Consider the following 6,576-nt stretch of genomic DNA (forward strand, 5'->3'; position numbering starts at 1 on the left):
ACATGTAGTTATTTTTAAAATTTCATGTCTATTAATATATAATAAGAAAGTAGTAGTAGATTCTTTATTCGACAAGTGTATAGCCTATATAAGCGACACGTGGCGTAGTAGAAAGACAAGGATTTTAAAGCAAATACCAGTCATTTAGATGTCAAATTTAAAACTGTATGTAAGTAGATTGATAAAACCCCAGACATTTAGCGGCAAGTATATTTCAAAATTTAAAAACTCATTCTTCTTTCATCAGATCTCTCTCCAAGTCTCCATCATTCTCTCCACCTGCCGGTACCAAAGCTTAGCACCGCCACCGAGTAAACATATAAACTTTGCTCGTGATGCAATAAGAGGAACCACTGTTAGGGACTTTTCATCTGTTCACAAAAAACGAATCTCGATCCATTCACAATTACTCAGCAGGGATGGTTGTCTTGGCTTATGGTCATGACCGGCGAAGCAATTAGCGATTGGACTTATCACCATCGAGCAGCAGAGATGAAGAATAAGCAAGAGGTGATAGTGGTTGTTGATGCAGAACAGCGGCAGCATTGAGTGGTGTTGCTATCGTTAGTGAAGAAAGAGTAGTTGGAAGCAAGTTGACAACACTGGTGAAAAGAACAAAGAAATCAGATATCAACAACATTGTTGCGGAGGTAATTTATTTTTTTAAAGTTATAATATTTACACAAATCGTTGTGTTTGTGCAAAATCAATAAAGTTGAGAAAGTATTTCTTTCACCATTAAACTTCACTAAAAGGTTGTGTTTTCATAAATCTGAAAAATAATAACACGTTTAGAAAATCTCTATGTGATCTAAATCTTTGTTTGCAGAGATAGCAGATAACTTAATCCTGTTTATGAAATTTACTTAAATTTTCTAATATATAATAAGTGAAACATAAATGCTTGCCTTATTAATGCCCTTGGTTAGCAAATATTCAATTTCAAAACTTGAATAATTCTTGATCTATTACTTTAATGTATGTAATATTTAGATATGGTGTGGAAGCACATCTTGAAGGAGCTCAAGGATTTCGGAAGGACCCTCCTACATCGTGCTGAACGGGTTAGCTTCTTCAACCCCATTCATATTTTTTATCTTTTGATTTATTTTAAAAATTATTATTTAGCTTTAATATTGTGGAAAAATTTTAAAAATTTTCATTTTTTCTAATATGAGATAAACAATCTTTGGTGCCTCTTTCGTTGATTCTTAAAAAGGTTGGTGCTTTTTTTTTTTTGGAAAAACTCTCCTACTCTTAAATAACAAGCATCTAAGGTTGTAATTGACCTATAATTAAAATTTGTTTTTAACATTTTGTTTTGGATAACTTATTGTGTTTGTCTTCTATTAACTATATTACTGTTTGCATCTTTTTAATCACATTATACATGCTTTAAGGAAGAATTATCAATAAAGTTGTTAGAATTTTTAAAGTCTCCATATGCTATTTGAAGGCTAAGCTTGAGAAAATTATCTTAAGACATATCCTGTTTGATAAAAAGGCAGAAGAGCAAAAAAAATCAATGAAGCTACATAATTTAAGCTATCAATTTATTGTGACTATATTTGTTATATTTAGTTTGATTTTAACTTTGAAATTGTATTTAGTGTGATGTTTGTTGCTTTCACTTTGTGGATAACTTTAATACTACACTATTTATATTCTTTAATATATATGTATATATAAGGGGCGGAACTTAATTCAGACAAGGAGTCATAGCCCCTCAAATTTTAATTAAAAAAATTAGTAATATTTTTTTAAAAAATAAAAAATAGTTAAGTTGGCTCAAATATTTTACTATAACTTAAAATACCAAAGTTCAATCTTCATCTCTTGCTTTTATTACACAATAGTTTTTAGTTTTAAACATTCAAAACATGTTGGATTTAGACTGAATTGAGTGTATTCGCATTTCGCAACTCTCTATTCAATAAGCAACACTCCCTCTACCTTTGAGTTCAAATAATAAAAAATATTAGAATATTCAATAAGTATTGATATTATCGTATTTGTATAAATTGATAAAAAAAATTCAATAAATATTATAAATTTTAATATTTGTCCTTCTAACTTCTTTTCTACATATTTTACAGGATATATATTCAAATTTTTATATAAAATAATCATGAAAAATAAAAAAATTGATGCATTTTTTAAGAAAAAGGTTAATATTTAAGAAGGAAAACATATAACTTTTACAATATCAACACTTGTAAATAGTTCTTCTATTTTAATGAATCACGAAGAAAGTGAGATACAACCTTCAAAAGTTCAAAGAGTTGCATTTGATTAGTTTGACCTTAATTTTTTGAAACGAGACCCTAGAAAAAGGCTTTAAATTTGGCAATATCACCCAAATCAGAGAGATAGAGTTAGACGAGTTTATCTTAAATAAGGTCCATATAAAAAACATATTAACAATTAACTTTTATCTGGCCCCCAAAAATTTTATTTCAAATTCCACCACTGTATATAACAACATAAAAAAGACTGAGGTTCTTACGTATATAAGTAGCGAAGTATTATATTTTTTATTTAGATACAACTCAAATTAATTGTTGTGTTTGTATGATTGTCATTTATATAATGGAAGAAATAATTGAACAAGTTAAAATATATTCTATTAGTAATTAATAATCTTTATATGATCAACCAATGAGCTGTAAGTGTAATGATTTGTGTTTAAACTCAAATCTTTTCAAGCCTTTGTTTGAAACCTCATTCATTTTGTATCAAACATCAAATATTGGTACTATATATAATGGATAATGGATTGATTATGATAGTATGTGAAATAACACTAATGGGGCATTAATTTTTAGGATTTTTTGTTATAAAAGTTGGGCATTTATAATTTTCAACCTCTTATAAATATATATAAAAAATTACTCAGTACATTTTATATTTTTATATATCTGTACGAAATGAATTAATTTAAATGGCTTGTAGTGTTCAATGCAATGTTATTGAGAAGTTGATGGTGAAATTGTAGGTAGGAGTAAGAATGTAATTAAGAGTTTAAGCAGGTCAAATTTAAAAAAAAAAAATTATTGCTATTTTGCGATTTTAATTAATATATCTTTATGTATAAGCATTGATATCTATTAAATTTGTAAATTATTTGTGTGAAAGTTGTGAAGTATATATTTTAAGTAAGCACTTCTTTATAAAAAAGGATAATTTAGATTCAAATAATAATATTTAGTAAAATGTATTGTTTTTTATTAAGAAGTTATCTATCAATTAAACATATATTATCTACTTTAAATTCAAAAATCACTAACAAAAATTACTTGTATTATCTACTTTAAATTAGAAATTACTAAAAAAAATTACTTAAAATTAGAAGCGATAGAAAATAAATTTCTTTTATCAGACTAATAACTTTATATTTGTTATCATCAAAACATGAATATAGTGTATAGTTATGAAGTATTAATAAATATTATTCACGCTCAGTAAAAAGGTATGTTCGATTATTAATGTTATCAAAGAAAATGTAACTACGTTATTTTTTATCACTAAAATTAGAAAATATTTGTTTATAAGATGCAGTTTTTAAATTGTAATAATTAGAACAATTTTTTTAATTTTTAAGTTATCCATAATTGACACCTTTACATAATTATCTATTAGTATACGGAAAAAAATAATTTCAATAGTTAATTTCAATTATACATAATAATAGTAATTTTAATTACTTATTTTTTTTATATATTTAGTCAAAATGTATTTTTAAAGTTATTAATTGAAAATAAAATTATTAAAAAAGATGCAAATTAATGTTCACTAAAATATTAACAAATATAATTATGCCAAATTTTATATATTAATTTTTTTAAACAAATCGAACATCAATATAATAAAAAAAACTAATTAATTTATTTATATACTAAGTAAATTAACTCTTCTTATAAAGTTGGATTAATATTTTTGTAAGCAAATAATTTATAAATACAATAAAGTAAATTACGTTTAGGAGTGAAAAGTATTGCTGATAATTTGACTAGTGAGTGGTGTGTAGGAGGGGACTTAAATTGTGTCTTATCTGCTATCGATACAGGGGGTAACTCTGATCTCTCTAAAGACCATGATCGTTTTGCGGATTGACTGTTAGAGTGTGGGTTGCAGGATCTGGGCTTTAAAGGTCAGCCGTTTACCTGGCAAAAAGAAATTATTAGAAGACGGTTGGATAGATACGTAACCAATGCAGCTTGGTCCTAACGCTTTAGTAGTGCCGTGGTAAAGTATTTTCCCAAACTCAAATCAAACCATGTCCCAATTTTTCTGGAGCTTTGGGTTGATAGTACTGTTGCGTCCTCCTGTCGTCCCTTTTGGTTTTTGGCTTCATGGTTGACTCATGAGAACTTTAATTCTATGTTGAAGACAAACTGGAAGGATGAAATTTCTTTGGACCAAAATGTGACTAATTTTATGAAAGCCGCAAAGGTTTGAAACAAGGAAGTTTTTGGTGATATTCATCGGAAAAAGAATAGAATTTTGGCCAGACTGAATGGTATCTCCTTGAAACTTGGTTTCGAAGTGAATCCTTTTTTGGAGGATCTCCAAACTGAGTTATGGAAGGAACTGGAAGCGATTTTTATTCAAGAGGAGATACTTTGGAAACAATGTTCAAGATGTAAGTGGATAAACTATGGGATCGCAATACCTCCTACTTCCATAATTTGGCAACTGCTAGAAGACGAAGAAACAGAGTGACAATGCTTAAGAACCAACATGGTGAGTGGGTAGATGACACGTTTCAGCTTTAGCAATTGGGCATGAACCACTTTCTTTCACTTTATGCTGATGATTAGCCATGTGAGAAGTTAGTAGCTTCCGGTCTGTTTCCTACTTTGACGTCCGAAGAGGTTGGGTGCCTGGATCGTATGGTTGCAATGGAAAAAGTCTCTGCGGCTATCTTTTCTATGGGAGCTTGGAAAGCCCCGGGACCAGACGGTCTTCCCCCTATGTTTTACCAGAGCAACTGGAGCCTTGTGAAGACCTCAGTTGAAGATTGGGTGAAAAAGGTGTTTGTGGATCATGCAGAAATAAAGAAGGTTAATAATACCTATATTTCTCTGATTTCGAAAAGGGAGGTTCCTAAGAATTTTAGCCACTTTCGACATATTGGATTGTGTAACGTCTCTTATAAGATAGTTACTAAAATTATATCTAACAGGTTGAAAGAAGTCATGTCCAAACTCATAAGCCCTGCTCAGTGCAGTTTTGTCCCCGGGAGGCAAAGTGCTGATAATATTTTGGTGGCACAGGAGGCTATACACTCTATGAGATATAAGAAAGGAACTTCTGGTTATATGGCAATCAAGATAGATCTTGAAAAAGCTTATGACAGGTTGAATTGGAGATTTATCTAGGATACTCTCCAGGAGGCAGGTTTGCCGCGTAATTTGACTGATTTGATAGTGAGTTGCTATTCGTCTGCAAGCATGAATCTATTGTGGAATGGGACTCCTTTGGATCCTTTCGTTCCTTCTAGGGGTATCCGACAAGTTGACCCCATGTCACCCTACTTATTTGTGTTGTGTATCGAACGGCTATCACAAATTATCACAATGGCAGTTAAGTATAATATTTGGGAGCCAATCACTCTGAATAGGGGAGGTCCGAAGCTGTCATATTTATGTTTTGCTGATGATATCGTTCTATTTGGGAAAGCATCAATGGAGCAGGTGGAGTTAACTCGCGGTATTCTTGAGCTGTTTTGTCGGTGTTCTGGTCAAAAAGTTAGTTATGATAAGTCTTGCGTCTACTTCTCTGAGAATGTAAATTTCAGTCGTAAGAGGGCACTGAGTGAAGCCTTAGGTATGCGACTAACTTCAAACTTGGGCAAATACTTGGGTGTTCCTCTCCTCCATGGCCGTACTAAAATTGAGGACTTTTAGTTTATTATTGATAGGATGATGAGTCGGTTGAGTACGTGGAAGGCTCGTAATCTCTCTCTGGCAGGCAGAGTTACCTTGACCCAATCGGCTCTAGCTTCAATTCCAACCTATATTATGCAAACCATGAGAATTCCCTTGAGGGTTTGTGATAAGATTGATAGCATATGCAGGAGCTTCGTTTGGGGAGGTAATAACTTTGGTAAGAAAATTTACTTACTTAGCTGGAAAAAGCTATGCTCTCCGAAGAAATCTAGAGGCCTGGGGTTTAGATCTGCCAGAGTAATGAACGATGCAAATCTGATGAAACTGGCCTGGAAGTTAATTCATAATAGGGATTCTCTCTGGGTACAGGTCCTTCGTAGTAAATATAGGTGTGGTGATAATACCATCCCTTTGATGAAGCCTCTTCAACGTATGTCTAACGCTTGGAAAGGTATCTCTCACATTTGGAAACAATTTGAGAGGAACCTTATCTGGAGGATTGGTTCAGTTCAGACCGTGGATTTTTGGAAGCATCATTGGATCCCAGGTGTTCATTGCTTAGTAGACTTTTTCCAAACAGAGGTAACATCGAACATGAGAGATGAAAAAGTCTGTGACTATGTGGTGAATAATAATTGGAATTATGACCGTATCGGTTACAATTTGGGGGATGAATGGCTCTCCA

This window comes from Arachis duranensis, chromosome 2 (genome assembly GCF_000817695.3).
Source record: "Arachis duranensis cultivar V14167 chromosome 2, aradu.V14167.gnm2.J7QH, whole genome shotgun sequence".
Classification (NCBI taxonomy): Eukaryota; Viridiplantae; Streptophyta; class Magnoliopsida; order Fabales; family Fabaceae; genus Arachis; species Arachis duranensis.